Raw genomic sequence first — 27,703 nt, forward strand, 5'->3', positions numbered from 1 at the left:
TACAGGGGCGAGTAAGGGTTACAGAAATCCTCTGGGTCTGGTATCTACATATTAGTTCACCAAACAGTCTCATGTATGTTCTCTACTGAAAGCCTGTATCACACTGGTGCTCATAGCCATAGTTCAATGTATGTATGGATAATATGTAAGGAGTTATATATGTGTATGAAAATTATGTTCTTAAGGGGCTGGTCACAAAAGGTGAGAAAACAGCTTTCTTTCAGGCGACAGAAGTTTATCTCCCTGGTTACATGCATGACATAATGGGTGTCCATTTACAGTTTGAGGCAGATGCTAGTAAAGGGGTTGTGAAATCTTCTAGAGAAGGAATTTACGGGAAGAAATAAACCAGCAGGAAGGAGTCCTGTTTACTGGCGAAGACAATGGTATTTTTACTATAACTGTAGATACAGAGCTACACTGCATCCTTTACAAAGGAGACAAGCTGAGAGCATGGTTTGTTTCATGAAAAAAAGATCGCAGCCTACATGGCTGAAAAATGCTATTGAGCAAACATTAGGTTCTAGATTGTGTGTTATGATTTTATTTGATATGTTGTCCTTGATTTCCAGTACTTTCTACCTACTTGCTGCTTCTTGATTCTCTGTTAAATAGACTTCTTGCTTTTACTATAAATATATAGAAGAGATTCTTTAAATACATTAGGAGCAAGAGGAAGATGAAGGAAAGTGTAGGTCCTCTGCTTGGCGGCGGAGGAGAGCTAATAATTGAAGACATCAAGAAAGCTGAGGTGTTCAAAGCCTATTTTGCTTCAGTGTAGGTTTACTTGACTCTGCACAGCAGAAGGAGCTGGACTTGATGATTTCTCAGAGACCCTTCCAACCCTACATTTCTATGTTATGTGTTGACCGGAGTGGTCCCCCCCAGATGTAACTGGTAAGCTTGTGTGTACTCTTCCTTTAGGAGTAGAGGATCTGTGAATTCTGTGAATGTGGAACAGGGCCTGGATTGTCCAAGGGATACCCAGATAGGCATACCCCAATCCCTGCACTATCTTTAATCAGTAAAGAGAGAGTGGGGCCTGTGGAGGCTTAAAAGGTGGTGCTTGTGTTGCCAGAGTCAGGTGGTGGTGAAGAACTGACCCACAGCAGGTACAGACAAGGCTGTATGTACCTCATGCTATGGGCCAGAAGCAGTGAGGTGTCTCACAACCCTGGCTACCCACAGGAAGCACTACACAGATAAAAGATGGCTTTGTACTCAAGGCACTGAGTTGGCACTCAGGAAATTTGAGTTCAATTTGAGTTCACACAGACTCCATATGTGATTTTGAGGAAAGGTTTAATAATGCTACTCTATCTTCTTGATTGTGAGGCTTTCAGATTGTAAACTGTTGGGGTGCTACATAAGTATCTGAATAAGGGAGCTTGCCAGGAAATGTTGACATCTGGGTTATCAGAAATTATGTACAAACTCCCTGTTTGCAGATATGGGTTTGTATTTTCCAGATGTTTAACTCTGTATGAGAAAAGCAATATAGATTCTAATCATAATATAATAATTCCTGTCATTAAAAATAATGACAAGTTTCATGGGCCAGAAGGGAGACCAACATTTCTAGTAAATGTCATCTTTCAATGAGTATTCCTAGTGACTTCATTGGGAAATCCAGGTATAGAATGATGGCTGGTCTGTTCCTTTACAACTCCTGATATTTATAAACTAACTAGATTTACCCTGAGTAATCTGTGTTTAATTCCCTCTACTAAACACATTGAATGAGTAAATCATCCAGATTATTTTTTTAAATATTTCTTAATCATATAATCAATGGCATTAAAATGAAAATATTTTTGATGTAGGACAAATGGTATGACATTTCATAAGAACTTTTTCCTGACTATTTTAAGGTGCATATTGATGTTTTGACTTAATATAAGAAATTACAAATAAATTGACATGCTCAAGCATTTTAGATTTAAAATGTGCCTTTCCTTAATACAGTTATTTTTAAATGGAGAATCATCTTTGGATTCTAGGTATTATTTTTAAATCCAGCATTGTTGCTAGTTAATTATAATTAAGGAAACTGACCTGCTGAGAATGCATATCACTAATAGCTTCTCTGGTGTTGCCAAGGTAGCCATGCAACAAGAAGGAGGGGAAGTTAAATAAGTCTGAGCTGTGTTGTTAACACTGAAGATCTTAATGACAGCTGGAAGCATGTGCCATTAGCAGCACTGGGAAAGTATCCATGTTTACCAAATAAAATGAAATGGATTCTACTAGTAAGTAATTTTTCCTTCCAGTCTTCTAAGGGCTCATGCTTGAACTGCTGTAGGCTTCAGTGGGAGATTTCCCTGAGTGAGAAGTGAAGGTGTGGACCCAAAGAAGACTATAGGGAGGATAGAGCTACAAAGCTAAACATTATTTTAAAAATATTCAGCAATGTCCTTTCAATTTTCTTCATACTGTTTTGTATTTTAAAATACCGATTCTCATGTATGTAATTTTTCCATTTATTAACCATGCCTCAACTGCAGCATATAAACTGGCACTTATTAATGATATGATGTATTGCTTTTGATAAAAGGCTGTATTAAACCACCATCAAATGAGTATGGAGTGATTCTGCAGTTAATGGATTAACAGCAACAGGGCAAATTAAAGCAGTCACTGTGCAGAGTGACTTCCTTATAGATATTGGCAGAGTTGCAACCTCTTCCAACTTTCATGGGACCATTCTAGGCCCTGATCCTGCAATCCTGTGATTAAACCTTTGCACCTGCACAGAGTCCCGTTGGTTCTGTACATGCAGGCCCTTCTACCCTTGTGTGACCCAAGGAGCTATTGATGCCAGCTAGCAGAAGGCACAGGGAGACATGGGGTTCATCAAAAGGGGTCATATAAAGTCTCTACTGAAAGCATGTGTTACACTGGTCATCATAGTCATTGTGAGATGTATGTACAGATGAATATTTTGGAAATTATGTTAAAGGCAGGTTGCTCGGAGGTAGCATAACTTCTCCGGAGAGGAAATGGGAGATGCTTATTTCCAAGGTGATCCATTGTGTGTCTTAAAATAGAAGTCAATCAGCATACTTAGTCAAATGCTAATGAAGAAGTTGCAGAGACTTCAGAAATAAATTAACAGGGTGGGGTAGGGGGCCCTATCATTGAGAAGGTTTTTGGTTTATTTTTGTTGGAGGTGTGTGTGTGTGTGTGTGTGTGTGTGTGTGTGTGTGTGTGTGTGTGTGTGTGTGTGTGTGTGTGTGTGTGTGTGTGGGGCAAAGTCCCCTTTTTTATGTCAGTACATTGTGGAGAAAAAATATATATATATATCCCTCCAACAAATATATGTACATATATTCTCCACAATGTAGTGACATCAAAAAGGGGACTTTGCTAAAACTGTCTTTTTAAAGTGTTGGCGATAGACATCTATTGGTGATTGTGGTTTGTGCTGGATAAGAGATTATATTTTATTTGGATTGTAATTCACTAAACATGCTATTTCCTAATTCACATTATAGACAAAACTAGTAAGTCAAGGCAATTGCTTTATTATGATTTTACACATTTTCTTATTGTGTTAACATTAATGTTACTACTCCCAAAGAAATGAAATAGGTGTATTGACATTTTAAACTCTAGCTAGATATCACACCAGTGCCTAATATTACTTCTGAGGTTTTTGTTCTAGTGTAAAAGAACACAATTGTTTATAGTTATAGTTACTATTAAATATTTGTATTTTGGTAGCATCACAGGCCCCAAGAAGATTTGGGGCCCCGTTGTGCTAGTTGCTTTAAAAGAAACCATGCTGTGAATGGTTGACAAATTAAAGACACAAACAGACAGAAGGTAGGGAATGGGAATACAATATACAAGCAAATCAGTCTGATGAAGAATTGGCACATCTTTTTTACTTATATGAAATGTATTTTTTATAAGTGAGGGGGTAGAGGTGAGGAGGAAGGGAGTAGGAAAAGTAAAGAATGGTCAAAGCTTGGCACCTGCATGGTCATGATCACCAAGGCTATTGTGTGGTGTTTTCTTGTTTTGTTTTTGAATCTATTAATGTACTATAACAATAATGGTCTGACTTACATTCACTAATTCAATTAAATTTTGTAACAACCTACATTACACTACCTCTGGACAATGCAGGGGCAACTGTGTTATCCCAGGTTAGTAGACAGCTTTATTTTATTTGGAAGTCTATAACAAAGAATCTGTGGGCCATATTGTGTCCCTATTTTCTGTGTCAATGAGAGTTATGAGCACAGATTTAGGGCCTGATGGGCCTGATCCGATTTCCATTGACTTCACTGGAATTTGGACCAGTTCTTATGTTGCTAACTTACAACTTTATTGAACGCATTGTACTTTAGGGTGTCCGTGATGAACAAGTAGCTAAGAGTTGGTTAAAGGTGCATCTGGCCACATATCACATTAGTGCTCCTCACTTTATATTGGCTGCCTGTTTTATATACCAGCTCCACTTCCTTCCCTCCTGATTTTGTTTATTTTCAGTCATAATTAACTGGAGCCTAGCTACCTAACAGACAGTCTTTTATTATGTATTCCACCGTGTTACCTACAGTAAAGAGGGATTCTGAAGATGCCAGAGATCGTGTCTGAACATGAGGGATTGTAGGGGTGGGTAAGGTGTTGTCAGAGAAGGGCCCTTGGCTGTGGAATTCACTACTGCTGGAGATCCAGTTGAGGCCAAGAATTGCTACCTTTAGGGTGTGATCAAGGACTACTTTTACAGCACGCCTTCTTTACTAAGTTGTGAAATCTCTATGTTTTGAGGAAGTAAGTCATGTAGATGCGATTCCTCTTACCATAAATCTGTAGACTTAATCTGATGGGGAGGGGATAAGAGCTTTGTTCTTCTCTGAAGAAATTCTAAATATTTATACATTTATGTAATGGTACTGAAAAAATATAGGAGATGGGTACCTTAGAAATAAATATGTTACAGCTACAAATAATAGCAGTTGGTTGGCCTAGCAGCAATTTAGGTGAAAGTTCTTCAAAAATTCTGGTCATCATTATCAATGGGGTTGTTCCAGGGTGTTATGCACAAAACAGTAACTCATTATAGAACTTATTTTATATTGAACAAGCTAATTATGTCTGGACATTGTACAAGTTAATCTTTAGTGTCAGTATAGTGCACAATTTTTTTGTTTGTGGCTTATTACTGGAAGGTTATTTCTTGAAATGTTTGAAATTTCTGTTTCATTAATACATCACTTTAGTTTCTCAAAATAAAGTTTTCTCAGGTCTATTAAGTTAGCTTTCTTTGGTGAAACAACACAATTGGAAGTCATTAGGTGTATTTGGTAAGGATATACTCTGTGTAACTGTCCTTCACTGTTCTATCACAATAATATTGACATTGGTATAAAACAGTGTTTTATATTAGCTGAGTTAGAAGAATAGTTCATAAATTTATTTCTTATGGAAGCTGTGTTGTACTCAAGTCCGAAGTTCAGTTCCATTATGTAAATGCTGTCTAATGATGTTAGAATTTTGATGTTTGGTTTTGTTAATAATTTGCTAATAATTTATATAGTTTATATAATTCATATATATATTCAATTCAATTCAACATATATATATATTTATAGTTTCATAATTCATCAAAAGAAAGAGTATAGATGTATCATGGGTAGTTGTGTTAATGAATACACTCCCCCTTGTCGTGACTGACCAGAACCACGTAAATTTTGAGGAGATGATGTACCTTTTATTGGGTCAAATGACCTACTGTAATCATTTGCTGCATTCAATGGTCTGACAGGAGTCTTTTGTCCTCAGCTACCAATATTGGTATAGAGATGCTCTGTGACAGATAAAATAGGAAGGAAGTCAGCTAGAGTTACAATGGCATGAGTCATGAACTGAGCTATGTTTCTAACATATTTTGGAAAGCTTATGCTATGACAGTACCAGAGGCCAAGGGTTTCTTAATCTCTGCAAAAGTATCCACAAAGTTTTGATTTGTTAAGCTGTTCTCCAAACAGTGGGCAGATGGAGGCCCATAAACAGTGCTCTGAGGAGCGTTCTGTTTATTTTTGTGGGTAAGATTGTTCAGATTAAGACCTGACTGCCTCCATAGTGACAGAACTGGCTAGTGATGACTAGTGGAGCTCTAAACTATGGGAGTACTGGACAGTGTTACTCACTGAGGTACTGGTGATGCTTGGAAATTTCAGGCTATGACTTAAAAACTGGGTCCATAAAGCAAATTTCCTAATGATACAGGCTCTGTAAAAATGTATTCCAGTTGGATCAAAAAGTACTTTTGGGCAATTTTACCCTTTTATTCTGAACTCAATAGGAAATTTCTAACATAATACTCAGTTATTTAATAATGTTTGTTTAACAAAACTCATATTTCAATACCAAATTTAGATGCAGGTCATATGAAAACAGCTGGATCCCACTACATTAGATATGGTGAAATATTTAATTTTTTATCAGGTCACATCTATCCGATAGGATTAATAGGACATTTCTCTACATACAAAATTATGTCCACCTAAATTACAGCAGCATACAGCCGCTGCAGTTATTACATCGCTTGTGCGTATACATACTACGCTCCTTGTGTTGGCGGTAGTGTGCATCCTCACCAGGAGCACTTGTTATATCGATGCAGAGTGCAGTGCACTGTGGGTCGGTGTCCTACTGTGCAACTCACCACCATCCAGCACAGAGTGTTTTGAGAAATTTCTGCAGTGCCTCCTGAGGCTGAAACAAGTCGTGCAGGAGTGACTGGGAGCATGGGGCCAACTTCCCATACTGCGGTGATCTCCATACCATAATTTCATCTGCATTTCATAATATTGTGCACTCTAGTGTCCTTTCTTTATCTGAAGGTGTTAGACTGTATCACTTTCTAAACAGCCTAGTATTACCTAGTTTTAATGTAATTTGTTTGGAATGTGCAGATGTGACCACATGCTTAGCCAAAGTACAAGGCCTTAGACTGCCACAGTGAGAGAAGGCCCATAGACAGGTGGCCTGTGATTTTGATTCTTTGTTTCTATACCCCTATAACTAGCTAAGTGATAAGAATACACTTAAACAATCATAGGCCTTTACAGGCAGGCCTAAATAGCTATATTCTAACAGTTTTGACTACTTTTGGTTGTTCTAAACAGTGCAATGTGGATAGAAAGACCAATGGTAGAGTAAACTGAATTCTCTTTTACACAATCATCAGAATCATTAATTTCTAACTGCATGATCTTAATTATTGGTGATGTCAAAGCTAGAAAGATACCTAACTGACTCTCAGATTGAAGGATAAATATGTAGAGTTAGCAATTAAGAAAAAACATCTTTCAACTTTAAACTGGTAAAATTTGATGTAGTGACGAACGTGTAACCTCATAATTAGAGGTCAGGGTTGGGAGCACTCCGCACAAAGTCTGTCCTTATTCCCTGTCTTCCAGCAATCCCAGAATCGTTGGATGTTTCTGATAAACTGATCAGATTTAAAATAATGTCATGCAAATAATCACTATTAGACTTTACAATTAATATCCTGTTGCAATAATGTGCTAATACTTTAACAACAGGCTCTGACATAGTCTTTCCTCTTACCCCATGTTCCGAGCTTGCAGAGGAGAGATTTAGGGATTAATGAAACCTACACATTTATTTTTCCATTTAAAAAAAAAAAAAGTCTCATAACCATGAAGAAGGAGAGAGGTAACAGCACTTTGACCAATAAACTTATACTAAGGTCATTGGCTGGAAACATTTCTATTTTCTTGCTGAAAATATTCACAGTATATTGATAGAATAGCAGTGCTCAGTTCATATAATTTTAAATGTGTGGAGGACCTTTTGGGCATTGCATGGAGTAGCTACTACATTCCTTGGGGCTCATCCCACCTGGCCTCTTTACCTGTGTCTGTTATCTTAGGTCTAGAACTCTCAGCTCCTTTTATGCCCAGGGCCAGTAAATCAACCCATCTAGCTCCTCTAGCCAGAGTGAAGTACTCTTCTTTGACCCTCTGACCTGAGCCAGGAACTGATCTGCTCAGGCCCTGCAGCTTTTTATCTGAGCCTCCTGGGCTCTGATTGGCTGCTTTTATGAACCCTCTCTAGGTAGGCCTTGAGGACCTACCTCCTCTGCTCCTTCCTGAAGTGGGATGAGGTAGGACCTTGGGGCCTCCAGTAGGGAGTCAGTCAGTGTTGCCAGCTCTAGCAATACCTAGGGTATGTCTATACTGACGGCAGCAAAGTCTCCGCTGCCAGATTGATCTTTCTGGATTGACTGCGTGGTCAGTGTAGACCTGCTCAATCGATCAGGAAGTCGACTGAGTAAATCCACCCCCTGAAGTAGTGTAGCGCTGCGTTGATGGGAACTGCGTTCCGATTGGCACAGTGCAGTGAAGACGGCATGCAGAAGGGAAGCACAGCAGTCGATGGGAATTATGTAAGCTACTCTGTGTAATTTGCGTAACTCCCATCGACTGCTGCCGAATCTCCAGGTAAGTGTAGACCAGGGCTTAGAGTGGGGGATGTGTCTATCAGAAGTAGAAAATCAGCCCAGCCTTCCCTTTGATTTGGCAATGCAATTTTAACAGTTTAATTTAATAATAATCTCTCTTCAGCCCCCCCAAGGGCCTCCTTTAGGACACTACATGCCCTACTAAGTTGATTGGGGTAGCTTATGCCTAGTTTAGATCTTTTGTTTGCATCTATCTTTCTAAAGATTCAGACAGCATTGTATCAATTTTAAATTTTGTGGAAGCTGATGCGACCATCGTAAAAGTACTTGTGTTGCTTATCCAAGGTACACTCTCGCTAATTTTTGCCCTTTCTAGCTGATCCATTGGAAAAATGGGAGTTTTGCCATTTACTTCAATGAGAGCAGAATCAAGCTCTGTGCCATTTTCAAAATATAATAATCACTCTCTAATTTGACTGGAAAAAGGAATCTGGGACACAATGGTTTTTCATTGACTAGCAAAGCAATTATAGTATGTAAATCTTATGTACCTGAGAAATTTGCTTTAACTACAAATTTAAATCACTATCTTTACAAAACAAGGTGCAAAATACTTTCGTGGGAGGTGGGGAGGGTGTATTTTATTTTATTTTTTTAATATCTTGTTGTCTGCAAATTTTGTTAAATGTCAGAAATTGGAATTCAGTTTTTTCCCCATTTTAATTGCCTCTCTCTTAATTTAGTTTCCTTTTCCTTACTGAATAAATCAGTATATAATTTTTCTAGATTACTTTATATTTTTAGTGTAGAGGGCTATAGCTAAATATAGGAAGAGATTTGTATACTGCAACAAAGGCTAAGAGTAGGTATTTTATATGTATTTGGGTTTTATAATAAAAATTTTCATTTTATTTAGGAGAAAAGAAATTAAACAGCCATTCAATCCTTTTGTACTAGTTTCATGTTTGTTTTCATTGTATAGTGTAACATGGCAAATCAGAGATTGTACAGGAATGCTTACTATTTTGATCGATGCTAATTATAGGATGCAGGACTATTAAAACATATTTTATTGCTCTTGTTCAGTGTCTGTTGTTTGTTATCCAAATAGGATCTGACTAACAATTTTCAGTAAATACAATTAAACATAAGGAGAATTTTATGGTTGAGGTGAAGGGTATAGCACTGCAATTTTGTTCCGTATAGAGGGTACTCCAATCTCAGAAATTTAAGACTTGCTGCTGCTTCTGGCAGTGCTTTATCTCAATGTGTGTGTGACTTGCATCAGAAATGTGGAAGGCAGAGAGAAGGCTTTTAATTCTAAAGACTAGCAAGCAGGGAGCAGTGGCATGCTGTCAGGTACAAATTCCATTCCCAGGAATTTCAGAAAGCAATGAAGGGGATTGGAGACCAATGGAGATTTCCTCTGATCACCCTTTCTTTGTTTTAATGTGTTTTCTCCCTTTAAAGGACATTTTTGGGCTAGTAGTATAATACAACGTTCAGTGTGCTATATCAAATATAAAGACGAAATCAGGATTTTTACTTAGATTTCTTTAATAATTAGTCCTTTTCACCTTCAAAGTACTGTACAAACTAATTGACTAATTATATACCAACTTTCATCTTGAAGGGTTTCCAAAGTGTTTTACAGACTGCATAATATATAGTCTGCTTCAGCCTACAGTAGGAGTCATTCAGTCATCACAGAAATGCAGCCATTTCCTGCAGCCAATGATGTAACAAGTTTTTTGGTTTAGTTTTTTTTTTTTTTTTAAGTAGTGGATGTGAAGAATAAATTCAAGTGAAATTAAAAGAAGGGACAGCTGGAAAGTAAAGGGAAAAAGACATTTCCCTTCTTCCTTGATAAATTACCAGATATATGTTGTGCTGCCTGACAGATTTCACTTGTTCATTATTTCCAACATAAACGTCATTGGTAACAATTGAATATGCAGCTTAATATGTGCAGAATATACTGAAGCAGAAAGAACTTACTGTGTTCATTTCATATTTATCAGGTACTTATATTAGCATAGCTATGTGGGGCATTTTACTTAACCAGTAAATACATGGTCCTTGCTTTTGTATGTGGTATACAGTATAGATTAGGTTCGTCATGCTGTAACTTGGAAGAGGGAGATATGATATCAGATATGAGGAAGGAGAAAAGAATGCATAAAATAAAGTCACCTTAGCTTAAGATGAGATGCAATAGATGTTTGGAATAAACATGGTAGATAGGACAAGATAACAGAGATACAAACATGCATTATATAGCTAAATTTACAATTTGCAAGATTGTGAATGTAGTGGTGGGGGGATGTTGGTTTGTGTTTTATAAGCAACACCAGTCTCAGCTTGCCACCTGCTTTTAATGTTTTGTAGGCTTCTCAAAAGAAGTGAGTCTTGAGGATGGATTTGAAGGCAAATAAGTAGTTGTTTTAGAGGCTTTTTAAAATTAGTTTATCCTTGAGGGATATCGGGTTATAACAGAGTTTTTGTTTTTTGATAGTATCACTCATGTTGCTATTAATTAAAAGATTAGATAGGGGAGTATAAGCTTGTAGAATGACTCAAGAAAACAAACAAAAGAAAAAATGCCAGTTAGATCTCTTCTTCACATGTTAAGTGACTGTATCAAGAAAAAAAGCAGAAAAACTCCTCAGCTTAGGATTTAGCCGAGTCACGTGATGTTTGCATGTTGAGCAAAGCTTTTCTTCTACACTTTTTCCTGAGTACTGGTTCAGGAGGGAGGAGAACTAAGCCTGAGGGTAATTCCTGATTGACTGGCTGACAGGTGATGTCCCTGAACCTAATAATAGGAAGTGAGTCACAAAACATTGTAGAACATTGTGATGCTGGGGTATAGTAACTCTACAAATCCAGTTTTCTAATTCTCTAATCATCTACTTGTCATCACTGCAGGTTTCCTAGTAGAACCACTTTTGCTGATTTTGATATAAGAACAAAGAGCTATTCTAATTTTTTCAGTAATTCACATTCAATTGTGTCTGAATTCATGTGATAGTTTATCATGCTTTAATTATTATCAATTTCATAATATAGTTTTTACTGTATGCTTAATCATAGTTTTCATTTATTCTGAAATAAGTTAAGTGTTATTGGTTGAATAAAGGCTTGCAGCAGATCTGTATAGCCATTTATTATAATTAAAAACATTATTCAATAACACTGGAAAACAATGATTTGCCTAGCTAATTCAGCTGCAGTTCAATCTTTCTTATTCAGTTAATTTAAATTGCAATCACCTGAGTGAGTATACATAAAAATGACAAATAGCTCTCAGAGGAGCATAGGAATTGCAGTACCATAACATCCCATTGATCCATTTATTTATTTTGGCCACCATCTGAGACTAGTATAGTGGGAGGCTAAAATGGCTAATGTAGTGTCCATATTGAAAATAGAAGAGCCACAGAACTATAGACCAGTCCACCAGATTTCAATACTTGGGAAGCTACTGAAGCAATGTATGAAACATTCAATTTACAAATACCTGTAGGATGAAGGATAATCACTAGCAACCAGAATGGATTTACTGAGGAAAAATCATGCCAAACCAGCTTGACTTCCTTCTTTGACAGAGTAACTGGTTTGGTAGATGAGGGAATGGGATGGACATAATATACCTGGACTTGAGCAAGTCTCACATGATATTCTGTTAAGTATGCTGGAAAAATGAGGGCTCAGCAGAACTACCATTAAGTGGATACAGAATTGGTTAAACAATCGCAAACATGGTAATTATTAATGGAATGATGTTGGATTGGAGGGAAGTCTCAAGTGGGGTTCTGTATTCGGTGTTGATTAACATCTTTATTAATGATTTTGATGTAGGAATAGAGAGCACACTGGTCAAATTTTCAGATGACACAAAGCTAGGGGAGAATGCAAACATTTTGGAGGATAGAGTTTTAAAATTCAGAAGGATCTTGATAAATTGGAGAACTGGGCTATAGACACAAACTGAAAATCAACAAAGAAAAATGTAAGGTGCTACACTTTGTGAACAAAAAGCCAAATGCACAAATACAGAATGGGAGATAACTGGCTTGGCAACAGCACTGCTGAGAAGGATCTGGGAGTTGTGGTGGATCACAACCTCAACATGTCAGCAATGTGATGCTGTTGCAAAAAAAGCAAATGCAGTTTTAGTTTGCATTATCAGAGGCATACCATGCAAGTCATGAGAAGTGATAGTACCTTTCTCCTCGGCACTGATTAGGCTGCAGCTGGAGTACAACGTCCAATTTCAGTTACAATGTATAGAAAGGATGTAGAGAAACTGGAAAGAATCCAGCGGTGAGCGATAAAGATGATCAAAGGGATGGAATGCAAGCCATCCTAGAGAGCAAGGGAGTTTCACTGGAAGCTTTCGAAAGGAGACTGGATAGTCAGCTGTCTTGGGTGGTTTAGGCCAGGGGTAGTCAATAGATGGCCCATGGTCCAAATCTGGACACCACCCGCTTTTCACTGGACCACAGAGCACACTGAGACTTAGGGCTTTGGCCCCGCCATACTTCATGCCAGGCATCGGGGCTTTGGCCCATGCCAGGCCTTGCCGCCACACCTTGGGGCTTCTGTTGAAGCTCCAAGCTCTGGCAGGCCTGGCATGCTCTGCAGTGATCAAGCCCCAAGCCTCCCAGCACCTCCCATGGGGCTTGAGCCCCAATGTACACCGGCACACTTGTCGGGTCTCTATTTAGGAAGGGCGGGGTGACACCGGTCTCCTGAGTTACAAGTCAACCTCAGGTGCCAGCTCCCCCAAGTCTGCCAGCATGCGTCCAGTCACTCCTCTACCTCTACCTCCACAAGAGCCTTACCCCCCCACTAACTGCCCACAGCCCACCAGAGTTTTGTGGTCTGGTCAAAAGCCTCTGGTGATCTGGATTTGGATCATGGGCTGCCTATTGACTACCCCAACAATAGGCCCTGGGTGTATAAGACAAGATTGTATGTGGTCATTGAACAGGGGCACTTGTGATGTGAAAAATGTTTCTCTGGAACCCGAACATTGACCGTATTTTGACCAAGAAATCTGGACCTTGGTAAAAAATAATTGACTACCCCTGGTTTTAGAAACAACAAATCTTGCATCTTGGCAGGATATTAAATTAGACTGGATGACCCTGGTTGTCCCTTCTAACCCTATGATTCTGTGAGGCAGGATACTCATGTCAGGTGTTACAGAAAAAGCCATAAATCTAGTCGTACAATCTGTTTGCAGGGAGAGATTACAGTATTATATTATCTCATCTGATGATCAGCTAGAGCCTGATCCAGTGCCCCTTTAAATTAATGGAAGTCTTTGGATAAGACCCCCTAATGCACTGAAGTACTGGGGCTGATGCCTGTTGTAACTTTCAATCAATCTAGTGTAATGGTGGTTGCAGCTGTTAATATCTAATTTGTGTTTTAATATTATTAAGCACAATAATATTTCAGGTCAGTGATTTCCCCAGGTTGATTATTCCCCATATTAGTATTTCCTTCTGTTTATTTTAAATATGATGCTTTATAATTTAAGCAGATGTCCTCTTTCTCTTGTATTATGGGAAAGGATAAATAGTAAGTGACTGGATTTCCATTTTAACAGAATACTTTTTTATCCTAAATAAACTGGGTATTTTCTATGATGTTTTCTTTCTCCAAATCCCCCGCAATTGTTTAATTTTTGTATTCTAGGATATGCATATAGTACTTTGTGTGACTTTAATGGATATTCTTAAGTAGTTTCCATACTGATTTTATATATTTTAATGTTGTAGCTTTTCTCTTCAGTCCTTTCATTATTTATGTGGCAGATGAAGAACTGCTATGTAATAATTTCATTAATACTGTATGTAAACTAGTTCTTGAGAGAGAATATATAATTATATTATAGTTAACGGGATGTTTTCTATATGCCTATGTTGCCTTAATTCAATGGGGACTGTTGCTAGGAAGAACACAATTGCTCTCAAATAAGAACATCCCAGCATACAGTTGAAAGACAATAGGAAAAGCTATTAGCTTTGAAGATTCTGCATCCTGTCTCCAAGTTGAAAGCCTTGTTTACCTAATTCTGGGAGCTAACAGATCAAAGAATAATAAACAGTTAAAAAGTGACTTGATTGTAAGAAGGGAGGTGATCCAAAGACTGTACCATTTGTAAAAGACAAATTCCCTGAGGTAGCAAGGGTAAAGTGGTTCCTGAGTTAAGGGAACAGATTATGCCACCCAGACTCTCTAAAGGTCTGGGTGTAGGACTATAAGAAATGTAGACTTACTAGGATATCCTTGTGGAAGATAAACACCTGGTAAACTACAAAAAAACAAAAACAAAAAAACCCCCAACAACGAGAGTCCTGTAGCACCTTAAAGACTAACAAATTCCTGCGGGCATAAGCTTTCGTGGGCTGCAGCTGCATGCATCTAATGAAGGGATTGCAGCCTACAAAAGCTTATGCCCGCAGGAATTTGTTAGTCTTTAAGGTGCTACAGGACTCTCGTTGTTTTTGCTGTATACAGATTAACACAGCTACCCCTCTGGAACTTTTCACCTGGTAAACTAGACACACGTGAGGTTCTAAATAAACAATACTTTGCTTTAAGAAGGCTGTCTAGTCATGGTATCCAGGAGCCGCAGCAACAGATTAAGGAAATCCAGCGACTTGAAAGAGCTGGCTGCCTCAGATTGTAACAGAGTAGAAGTCACAGGGCTGGTCCAATGCTATGCACTGACTGTGGGCAAGAGGGGCATTTAAGATGGGTCTTCCCACATAAAAACAAGGATGGTGAAACTGGTCCAGAAACATGGACAGAACTCAGGAGCTCCAGACTATTATAGATACCCTGCTGTATCTATAATACAGGTGGGGCCTATGAGCCGATAACTGCTGAGAAGGTTCAAATGCAGGAGAAACCTGCAGCCTGCTATAAATGTGTCAAGTGCCAGACATCACACAACAGGGATGAAGTGGCAGTTGGGATTGCCAAATATCGATGCTCAAGAAGCCCTCGCCCTAGAAGGGAAGCAAAGCTGGATACCCAAATAGTTCCTCCAGAAGATGGTCAAAGCAACTAGGAGATGGGGAACAACAGTCTGAAGAAAGCCGAGCTGCAGTCAGTGAAAGTAAAAAATAAACTATTCAAGGGGAAACTATTCAGAGAGCCAAAACTTCAAAGGGTTTGAACAAGTCCTGCACCACATGGATGGGACATTCCAGAAAGGGATACAGGATATGAGTAGTGTGGCTGGAAAACTTAGGAGAATGTTTTCTGAGGCTTATACACCTGCATTACTGGTTAGAAGCAAGTAATCAGAAGAATCTGCAACTATGACAAGAGAACGAACAGCTCCTGAAACAATTTTAAGTACAAAAAAGACTAAAGACGATGACTCAGGAGAAGGCAGAGTTGCATGATAAAGGCACTAATATGTGTGATAAGATAGAGAGCACAGCAGTAGCTCACCACGAGGTTGGTGTTTACAGGGGAGCAGAATGATGTCTCGGGTGCTTTGGTAAGCTTTGTAAGGGAATACATTGATTGCCAATTGAAGGATTGGATGTTGATGGACACAAATACAGTGGTGATGGCTACAAGAGAAACTGCAGTAATGCGTGTGGCACTATAGCTACCCAGAAAACCCATCCACTAGTAAACTGGAAAGATGTAGAAGAAGAGGTTGCTGCAGATGAGGGGATCAAAACAGCAGACCTTGCACAATTGAACACCATGCAGATCCAAAAGTTGAGGTCTTGCAGGCCTAGAAGAGAGAGACTCCTAAAAGGACAAGATCTTAGTGCAAGCCATAAAGTGGGAGCAGCTGGCTTATCTCAAGATAGAGAAGATGACCAGGGAATAGCAATATTCGTTGCTGCGGGAAGACCTGACTATGTTCCAGAATAATGATCCTTAAAATCAAGGATAGAATGAAGTGCAACGCTGAGATGCATAAAAATTTGGAGAGCTTAGAAGCTGAGGAGACTGCCTTGTGGAATGAGCTGGAAGTGTGCTAGAACGAAAAGTTGTCTCCTCAAGAAAGGAAGAAAGGAAAAAGAGAAGGAAAGGAAGTTAGATGGCCAGTGTGATATACCAGCTGGCTGAAAACAGGAACAGTGCTGAAGTGTGCATAGAGATATGGAGCCATAGAATAAAAGACAGGGAATTTGAGATGGTGCTTCGGCCCACTGAAGAGGAAAGCCACCATGTTTATAATGTAAAAGCACATATCTCAGGGGAAGCTAAAATAAAAAGGGAAGAGACAGAGGTCCTCTTTCTGCCCAGAGGCCTGGGAATGGAAACTCAAAGTCCTAACCAGAGCTGGTTACTCCATCCTAAAAGAAAAGGTGACCCTGCAAGGGGAGGAGCTCAGAGGTGCTTCTCCAGCTGAAAACATTATATACAAAGTCATGTGGGCACAAGAGGATCAGAAATGGAGTCTCATAGTTCACATATTGAAGACTGCAGGAAAAAGGATGTGTTCAGTTGTAATTAGAAACACTAACAAGGGCTAGTCTGGATGAAAGACTACCTTAATTCTGAAGGATGTGCAGGTGAGTGTATTCTGGGAGACTGCTGTCAAACAGACTGGAAGGCAGCTTTTTCTATGGTTTATCAATGGTGAAAGCCCAATGCTATTGACTACCTTTGATATGGATTGAGGCCTTGACTAACAAGGTACAAATTGTTCTGAACTACAATATGCTGAGGATTATGGGGGATTGTGTTCACTGCTTGGTGAACTGCTTTGGTGAACATAAGTCTTGGTCTGTCTGTGACAAGAATAAAATGACAAGAATAAAAATATGGCCATGAGTCTTGTAGACTTCCTTGTGGCAGCAAGTCACTTGCTGCAGGATGTGACAGAATTAGCCTTTGTCGAGCCTACCTTTCAGGTGCAGGTCTATTTTGAGGGAGAAGGTATGTCATGGGGGCTGGCCCCTGAGGGGGTCAGGTACCCAGGCTATCTGTGATGGGCTCTGATAAGGCTCAGAAATTGATCAGGTTGTTCCTGCAGCACAGCCTCCTTCACCAATTAGTTGTGAGAAAAAAGACAACATGTTGCCTTTTGTGGGCCTGAACAATCTTGCCAGTACTTGTTACCTTAACAGCATACTTCAGGTGTTGTATTTTTTCCCTGGCTTTAAAACTGGAGTGAAACACTTATTTAACATTATTTCAAAGAAGAGAGAAATGTTAAAGGATGAAGGAGAACAAAAGTCAGACAAGGGAAGTTGTAAAGAAGATCCTTTGGCAAGTTATGAACTAATCTGCAGTTTGCAGTCCTTGATTCTTTCAGTGGAACAGCTTCAGGCCAGCTTTCTATTAAATCCATAAAAATATACAGATGAACTTGCCACTCAGCCAAGAAGGCTACTAAACACACTTAGAGAACTTAACCCTATGTATGAAGGATACCTGCAACATGATGCCCAAGAAGTATTGCAATGTATCCTAGGTAACATCCAGGAAACATGTCAGATTTTGAAGAAGGAAGAATTGAAAAATATGCCCATGGAAGAGCCTATTGCTCACTTGGAAGAGAAATCTAATAAAAATATTGAAAGAAATGTCATTAACAGTCCTAGTGAGGGAGATGACTGTGCAACAAGCAGTCACACTGCAGGGGCGTCTGAAGACAAACTATCCAAAAGAAATGGGAAAAGGAAAAATGACACTGAGAGTGGGAATGCAAAGAAAATATCTAAAGTATCGAGGGAACAAAATGCAGTAGAGGAAAATCAGAGACAGACCAGACCAAAGAGGAAAGCAACAGGGGAGAAACTGGAAAATCATATGGATGCAATTATTAAGTGTTCTATTGAAAATGAAAGCACAAAGCCAACGCAGAAGAAATCACGACTTAGAATAAACTGGTTTAAGTCTTCAGGCAAGCAGCCCAGCATTCTGTCTAATTTCTGTAGTGTGGGAAAGCTAATGACAAACTTGGGATCCAAAGAGCAGATGAAAGAAACTGACTGTGAGATTGAAGAGGCATCTGTAAAGTGTGAAAAGAGTAATATAAAAGAATATTGTGAACCTGCATCCCCTATGGAAAGTACTGGTGAAAAAGGAATTGAAAAACCACTACAAGACGGTTCAGAATTAGCTGGTTTTGAATTAGTGGAGAAACTGTTCCAGGGTCAGTGGGTATTGAGGACACAATGTTTGGAGTGTGAACGTTTTACTGAGAGAAGAGAAGACTTTCAGGACATCAGTGTGCCAGTACAAGAAAATGAACTTTCTAAAGCAGAAGAGAGTTCTGAAACTTCTCCAGAGCCAAAAACAGAAATGAAGACCCTAAAACGGGCAATTTCCCAGTTAGCATCAGTAGAGAGGATTGTGGGAGAGGATAAATATTTCTGTGAAAACTACCGTCATTACACAGAAGCAGAACGCAGTCTTTTATTTGACAAAATGCCTGAAGTTATAACAATTCACTTGAAGTGCTTTGCTGCTAATGGCTTAGAGTTTGATTGTTATGGTGGACTGTCAAAGATAAATACTCCCTTACTGACACCTCTTAAATTGTCACTAGAAGAATGGAGCACAAAACCTACTAATGATATCTTTGGATTATTTGCGGTAGTAATGCACAGTGGCATTACAATTAGCAGTGGACATTACACAGCCTCTGTCAAGGATAAGGAGAATGAGCCAATCCAGGTCCACCTGGGGCTAGTTAATTGCCTGAGTGGCTGAGTGGCACTTAATTAGGAACATCTGGACCTAATGAAGACTTATGAGGGTTCAGTAAGGAAGCCACGGAATAGAAGAAGCTCCTGAGGAGAGAGACTCCTCAAGGGAGCTGGGTAGGAAGCTACTCCCTGCAGTGTCTCCCTGGAGAGAAGAGGCTCATAGAGTGAGGAACAGGACCAAGAGAAAGTGCTAGAAAGCCCCAGGTTACGGACCAGAGCAGCACAAGCAAATCAATTGGGGCATGGGACTTTCTGGGGAAATTCAACAGACTGTCTTAGCAAAGAGCAGCACACTGATGGGAGAAGACTGGCATCCAGCTGAACGCCTGCCAGAGGCCCAAACTTCAGGCAGGGAATCTAGCCTGAGTGTGCTCTGAGGCTAAAGGGGCAAAACATAAGACTGATTGACCCAAGGGCTGAGAGTTTCCAATGGAGTAGGTGACTGAAGTTTTTGCTTGTTTTCATATTGTCCTTTTCTGTTAAATAGATCCTGTGAGCAGGGCTCTCTTGTATAATGCTAGAAAGCGTGCTTGAACTTGTTAATACCCTGGTTAAGGGGAAATTGAGGCAGGGGCTCACCTGGATTGCTGTGCCTGACTTCAGGAGGCATACCAGATAACCTCCAAACCCATGACATTATCTACTTTGAAATGTTTTGAGTGATTGATCTTCCATGACTCCTTCTGGGGAAGGTGTTATTCCATTTCATAGATAATGGAGAGGAAGGATGGGACTCACAGTTAAAGAACAGGACTTGAAGTCTGGAAGCTTGAGCTCTGTAACTAGCTTTGTGCTAGATTTTAGAACTCCTGATTAGGTTGCTGTGCACTGCATCCAGAGTACAGTAATTGAAATTTTGAACACAAACCACTAAAATGAAGTTGGTGAATTTAACTGTGCAAAGTTATATGAAAAAAACCACTAATGATGACAAGCAATATAAACTTGTGTTTAAAATGGTGCACACTTTTATCTAGATAGATGTGCCCCAGCCAGATCATTCCAGTATATCCACAAGTATGCTTCTACCATCTGCTGTGTGGGATATTATTTGGACTGTCTCAAATCTTATTAATGCCTCTACTAACTTCATTAATGCATCTGCTGTTTTAGCATACAAAATTGATTCTTGTGTCTTTTGGAATTATACATGGCTCCGGAAGAATGCAGTAAGTAAGCAAACAACAAAAAACCAAGATCTCTGATAAAACATTATTGATCCTAACCTCAGTTTGAGTGTCTTTTTGAATTCACAAGATTTACATTGATGATTCAATATAGCAAAACATGTTTTCAGATTAGATTAATATACATTAATCCTGTTCAGTATGGTTTTTATGGTGCTTGCCTACAGTGAGAGCTAAGGTGAATGTGAAACACAGCAAACCATATATTATGATCTAATTGCTAGAGTCAAATTTATAATGTAAGAATGATGTCAAGGCCATGCTCCATGGATGACTAACAATTACTCAGGTTATTTATTTTATTGTGAATTCTGTCCCTAAGGCCATTACACTAGAGCTAGCTATTTGGTTCCCTATGTTTGAACTTAAAATAAATAAATAGCTACCTTCCACCTACCAAGCTTTTTGACAAGGTAGGCTGTCAGGAAACTACTCCCTAAAAGTTTAATTGTCCAACTGAATGTTTGTGTTACAGTTCCTGGCACATTTATTCATGAGGGAACTGAACATGTTTGGTTTTAATGAAATAACACCAAAACGTTACATTGTATATATTCATAATTCATGTTTTTGTGCAATGTACCTCATGTATTGCAAGACAACGTTGTCATTTTGTTGGCAGACTATCATATTTGTCACTTCTTGACTCTGCAAACCTCAGTGCGTGTTGTGAAGACCAGTTATGTCATCCCATCATTCTAAAGATGTCAAACCTAAAAAAAAAGGTGTACATTTATTTCACAATGAAACACTGTGGAAAATATGCACCCATAGTCTCTGGCCAACTCCTTTGTTGTTTCAAATTTTATATAAACATAGACAAAAACCTTGTTACAGCATATTTTTAAAACAACATTTTTATGGCATGAAATGAGCATGAATCAGATGGCATGTTTTGGCAATCTGAACTGGCTTGTTTCTCTCTATTTATAATAATCCCAGTAAAATTGTATTTTTCCCAAATTTATCTATTGGTGCCTGTTCATGGTGTTTTGCTGATGGAATAAAGGTTTGTGTACACATGAAGTTATTCAGGAGGAATAGCCATTCAGGAATAGCTACTCCTAAGTAATTAAGTGTGTGGACATGCTCATTCCAGAATAAGAGTGCCTTGTTCCTGTTAATTTTAATTCACTTATCCCAAAGTGGGTTATGATAAACAGGAGCAAGGCAGTATTATTCTGGAATGAGTGTCCACACATGAAATTATTCAGGAATAGTTATTGCACTTTAAATTCACAACCTATCTTAATTTGAAATAACTTTCAAGTTTAAACAAGTTGTAAAACTAAGTGCTCTTTGTCAAGAGAAATTGGTCAATTTTAATTTTATATTTTTTTAAAACATATACTAAAGTTTCAAAGGAAGTACTGGTGCCACTTGACTCTTTAGGAAAGGAAGTAACATGCTTAAATGTTTTCTATCCAGCAAACCATAGGACAGATATGTCTGCATTGCAATGTATTAATTATTTGTTAAATGCTGAATATGGGCTCAGTATTGTAGAGCACACAGAGGAAGACATGCAATCTGCCCTGAAGAAGTCATAGTCTAAATATGTATGTCTGAAAACATTAGATCTGTACCTCAAACATTTGGTTCATATTAGCCCAGTTGGAGAAGTCCAGGAGTGGAATAATAGAGGAGTTGCCGTTCAGGATTCTATTGCTTTGGAATAATTGTATAGGAAAGTTTATACTTTTCCCCAGATTATGACTGGCTGGACATGCAATTAGCCCCTTACTTTAATAAGCAATACATTCACTAAGAGTTCATTCATTGCTAAAATCCAACCCACTCAAGCCAACAACAAAATCCTGGAACCTTTCAATGTGGTGCATTACTGCTGTATGTTTTTGGCTTCAATTCACAACGGTAGAACACCAAGATGATACATGAGTAGTACAATATCTGTTATGTGACTGATTTGAAATATATATGGGCAGGTCACCTGGCTAAAGCTGATTGGTTGGGTGGTTTTTTTGTTTGTTTTGTTTTTTGAGATTGGAGACAGGGAAACCTGATGCAGGATGCTCAAGATGTAATTCCTAACTTTTGGGGGTTGAGGCAAAGCAGGGATGTCTTTTTGACTTGTTCTTTTAAATTAAATCACAGCCACAAAGTAGTTTCTATGACCTATATAATAGTACTGCACTTAATTTTATGCTACCGCTTTACAACTTCATTTGTGAACTAGCCTGAGGCTTTACTCAGGCAAGAATAAGCCTTTATGAGATGATGATGCTGTTAATCTTTGTGAAATATGGAAGGTGAGCTATTGTAGCTATTAGACTAGAGCCAAGTTTCTTCAGGTGAGCTTTCCAACATGTGCAGAACTACTGAACAGGAGAGGCACATTTCTCAAACTGACAAATGTGGGGCTTAATATGATAGACCCAAAATCGGAGCTGAGGGAAATAAAAACAATCATTTCTGCAGGAAATGTCAAATGCTGTAGGCTTCTTTCCTTTGAAAATAATGGGGGTTTTTATAATCCTAGTTTCAAAATTCTTTATTTCTAATTTAAATAATTTTTAACAATGAAAGCAAGGAAGACACCAAATTTTGGTGGAATGTAGATAACTTTGAGACTAACATAAGTGACATCACTTGTTAAATACGTTAGCCTGATATGACTATAGCTGGGGCAGAATTAGAAAAATAAATGAGGTTTGGTGTCTGAAACAAGGGGTAAGGAAAAAAAGCCATAAAATCCCACTTGGCCCACATGATGATACTCTGCCCTCAGGAGCCAGATGTGAACAAAATATTAATTTAAAATCATCAGTATATTCAAAATTAGCGTTAGATGAGTTTTAATCCTCAGTAGTTGGGTCTATTTTTGGTCGCCAAATGTGTTCATGGACTTTTCACTGAACCTTGATACAAACATTTGTGGGTTTTTTGCATTCTCTGGAGATCTGTCAACATTGAGTTCATCAGTTCATTCCAGGTTAAACTAAGTTCAGAGGAAAACGCAGAAGGATTTTTCTTTTAACTGTTAAATGAGCCTAGCACAATTAAATAGACTCACCAGAAGCCACTTCATTTGATACCTCAGTGAGGGTATGAGAGAAGACTGTATTTTATCTAACCTGTCTAATCCCTGGAAAAATCATCAGAAAAAACAAAATAAAATCATAGCTTCTGTGCTTGTCTGAATATGATAGACAGGGGCCTAGATTATTATTATGAGGTCTGTCAATTATTGGGAACAAATTTTGTCATAATTTAGCCTTGTGAATATGCAAAGACACCTTTCTCAAGAAACCTCATGCACACTCCCCCTGGGGTTTGACTGAATGACAGAACATTCAACCTCAACTTAAGCTTTCTCATGATCTTGACTTTTTGCTATTCTTCCCATGAGTCCGTCTGTGCCCAAGTCCTTTTTTACTCAGAGAGCTATTCAAATCTTTTATATCCTATACGAAAGCTAATAATCCCCATCTCCTCTGGCTTTCACTATGAATCTGCATGCATCAGCAAAAAGACCTCATTGCCTTGCAGGGTCCTAAACCTTGATATCCTGTTCATACCTCTTCAAATACACCATATATGCACAGAGAGAGAGAGAGAGAGACTGTTAGAGTTTTGCAAATAAAAAGTTCCCTGAGTCCATTCTCATCCAGTGCAACAGCATCTTGCATTGTATTGGCTCAAGCTCCTTTATTTCTTAGCCACTGTGCCACATATGTCTCTTCATAATAACTATTTTCTCCTGGCATTGCAACCCTGTTGCAGCAGCCACCTTGCTCTGTCTTACTTCTTCACGTGTAATAAGGGAGGAAATTACCATCTAGGCCTGCTCAAGACCAAATGGCAACCCAGGCGAGGAGCATCTTTGGCACCCCCCCCTCCATTTGTTAAGCTTTTGAATGCCTTATTTTTTATTGCATTTGTAGCCTATTTCATGACTTTGAATGCACAACTTCCATGCATGATCTATCCCTGTCGCATAAGACAATAAATTTGCACACTAGGATCTGTAAATCTGTATTTATTCATGCCATATACAAGGAAATAAAAAAATCCATTTCCTCTAAGCTTATAGAAATTTTTTAATTTTAATAATAACTGAAATGTACTAACATCAAAAAATTGAACTGGGCACCAACATTGGGTGAACCAGTATTAAACAGTGTTACAGTAGGTGACAGCTTTAGCATGCTTGACTCTATATTGAACCTTTAGTTCAAAAGGTCACTTTTCTCGCCTTTGCCCTATTGAACTGAGGCATAGCATCAGAGAGATCCAAAGACTGGCCAATGACATTTTCAAGCAATAAAATAGCATGTGATGTCAATCTCTTGTTGGCCATTGTTGATCAAAGATACGTTTTAATGAACTTGAGCTCTGAGCAGCTGCTTTCACCTTGCAATTGTGACCAGCAGCATGAGCAGAATGCTCAAACCTGTCCACTCATTAGGAAAAGTGTCTTTCAGCTCTGCATCATGAATGAATTGCAGAACTTGGAGTGGAGAGTACTTCCCATGTGGCAAAACGTGATGGATGTTGTCCAATTTGACATTATCATTGACGTCTGAACATTCCCCATGTGTCAGCATCCAGTGAAGGTCCATACAATTGTTCAAGAGCAGTTTCCTGTTCACCGGCAGCTCACTAAAGTCACACAAAACTCCTCAGGTCTTTCCTGGTGCTTCATTTGTCCAAACCTTTCTTCAATAGACACTCGAGCAGTATCAACGAGTGAGCAAAAAAACTCACTCTTGAATTTTTCTTCCAAGCGTTCCATCACCTCATCTCTGCCCTTGTAACCAAACTGTCATGTATACATTTTGATGTATACAAGTTTCCTTGAAGACAGGCTCAACTCCTAAGTTTTCTGCCATTTGTTTGGCAGCAGTGATGGCATCTTCAAATCCATTGTCTCTGTAGGCCACAACAAAATCAAGGCAGCTTCTCATCAAAGTAGTAGCAGTCACAATGTCCATCAACTGAGTTTGTAATGCCTCGCTTACATTTACTTGGAACAGGATATCATGCCAAACCAAACTGAGACCAGAAATTTGAAGTCCATGATCTGATTTGTCAGGCTTTGCACCTCGGCTTTACTGAACTATGCCAGTTCCATCAGGTGTCGTAAATCTCAGTCACTTGGTACCTCATTGGCTTTACACTGTCAAGGTGGATCTCACAGTTAGTATCACTTAGTGGCTTCATGGTCAGATTTGTAACAATGTCCATGAGGATCTTCCACCTGATAGTTGATGCTAAAAACAGGATGTATATATTTTGCAGTACTCCATAGAGAGATACTGAATCTAAAGAAGATGACGCTGCATCTGACGCAACCAGGTTGAGGGAATGGCAGTCACAAGACACAAAGAAAGCTCTTTGATTCAGCACAAGGATCCTTGTCTGGATGTTACTGTTTCTTCACTTCATGTTCGCACCATTGTCGTAACCTTGGCCATGACAGTCCTGAAGCTTCATTTTATTCTCATTCAAAACGTTCATAAACAGTTCTGTTAGTCTTTTCCCGTAAAGTCGTCCATAGACCAGAAACAGATAGTGTTCCTTTACTTGGGTACAGCCATCCTCATTGTTAACAAATCTTACTGTAAATGACATCTTTTCACTGTGATTGTCAGGAGTGTAGTCCATTATTACAGATAGTACTTCACTTTCCTGAGCCACATCCATATGTTGTCAAGCACCTTCTTTGTCATAAGGTCGATCAATTCGTTTTGAATTGTTTTGCTGCAGTAATATTCCATAGCTTCTTTATGAACTACTTCACGTAGATGCTCATGCATGACATCATCATATTTCCCAAGGAGCTCTACCAAGCCGAGGAAAGTACAGTGAGCAACTTATCCAACAAGACCCAGAAAGTCAAATTATTATTTGCAAGGAAGAGGGTAATGGACAGTGCTGGGTTTCTACATTCATAATGCATTGGTTTTCTGCGACTGTGCATTTATTCAGCTTGAGCCTGGATTTGACCTCCATCCATTTATAGTAGGCCGTAAAATGACTAGGTGACTTTTCATGGTGCTTCAGAGTATCCACTAAGCTATGTCAGTAATTGTACTTGGAAAGCACAAGCAATGATTAGGCATTCTTGTCAAATAAGTTGCAACAAAAACAGAGCACTTAGCTGATTTTGAGTAAACTAGCTAACAACGATTCAGTTTCTCACCATTCTTGAGCCTTTGTTGCAGTGTGACTTTCTGAGAAGTGTTGCTTCTGTGCAATTACTGGAAACATCATATCCTTGATTTTGCCTGTCCCGTTCAAAATTGTACAATCAATATCAGCAGAGTTTAGGATCACCACCCATAAAGCAGGATCTGATATATCAATTTGTGGTGTGCAATTTTTCTCACTGCTGTTTCTGTCATGCAAGGCTGATTCTTCTTTATCATTTCTCTCCTTTTCATGTAAATCAGATTTTTTCTTTGTCATTACTCTCTTTTTCATGTGAGTCACATTCTTCTTTATCTTCACTCTCCTTTATGCGATCAGGAAAACTGGACAATTCTCCATCACTTTCCTCACATTTCCATTCGTTATCTTCAGTAAATCTGCTAATTCCTTAGTAAGAGGACTTCGCTCCTCAATTTCTTCTGAAGTGGGATGATTGCTACTGCCTAAAGCCCAGTCTGTGTTGTTTTGTTTCAGATATTTTCCCATCAAATTTGCCTCTTGCTGCAACCTAGATTTTTTTAAGAAGATATGAGTTCTCCCTTTCAGATCTGTGTCATACACATTTTGCACAGAAGGGCATTTTTGTATTAACCACAAAATTATTAGGTTAGCAAAAATTAAGCATTTGAGTAACAGTATCTAGATAAGGAAAAAGAAGTGGCAACTGGCTTTGCAACTATGATCCAGTTACTTGGTAACTGAGATACAGAAGCTTCTACAATCCTAACTTGGAAATGTTCCTGAATATGGCTCAGTTCTATGATATAAAATCTGACACTTCATATTTTGTTGTGTAGGAGGAACCCATGGCCATTAAAGTATGATATAAAGGGAATATATGTAAACTGTTATATTTACTAAAGATTTGAAGATGTGTAAACTTGTCTCAAAATGCTGCATTATTTTTTTTTTCAGACACTGACCTTTTGTCAGTGATAGCCTGTGAATTTATCAGAGATAAAAATTGGTATCCCTTTTTTTTTTTTTTATTAAATTTGTCATTAAGATATAATTAATAAATCAGCTATTCCAAATTTTACTTAAAGTATAAAGCACCACTGGTGCCTTACAGGGGAATTATAAGGCTATGTTGGCCCTGGATCCACTGGCCCAGCACACATCAGCTGAATTGGTCATATGACTACTAGGGATGTAAGCGACTAAATGTTTAAATGGTAAGCAGCTGTCTT

General features: G+C 38.7%; 1 protein-coding gene and 1 pseudogene across 1 annotated transcript in view; both read left to right on the top strand.

Annotated features, from left to right (window-relative positions):
- PDE4D (phosphodiesterase 4D) overlaps positions 1-27,703 on the top strand; it is a 584,878-nt gene that overhangs the window by 32,617 nt on the left and 524,558 nt on the right. The window lies entirely within an intron of this gene.
- Positions 17,260-19,156, top strand: LOC137166684 (ubiquitin carboxyl-terminal hydrolase 1 pseudogene; annotated as a pseudogene).

This window comes from Emydura macquarii, unplaced genomic scaffold (genome assembly GCF_026122565.2).
Source record: "Emydura macquarii macquarii isolate MOO-44397 ecotype Brisbane River unplaced genomic scaffold, CSIRO-AGI_Emac_v2 contig_2897, whole genome shotgun sequence".
Classification (NCBI taxonomy): Eukaryota; Metazoa; Chordata; order Testudines; family Chelidae; genus Emydura; species Emydura macquarii.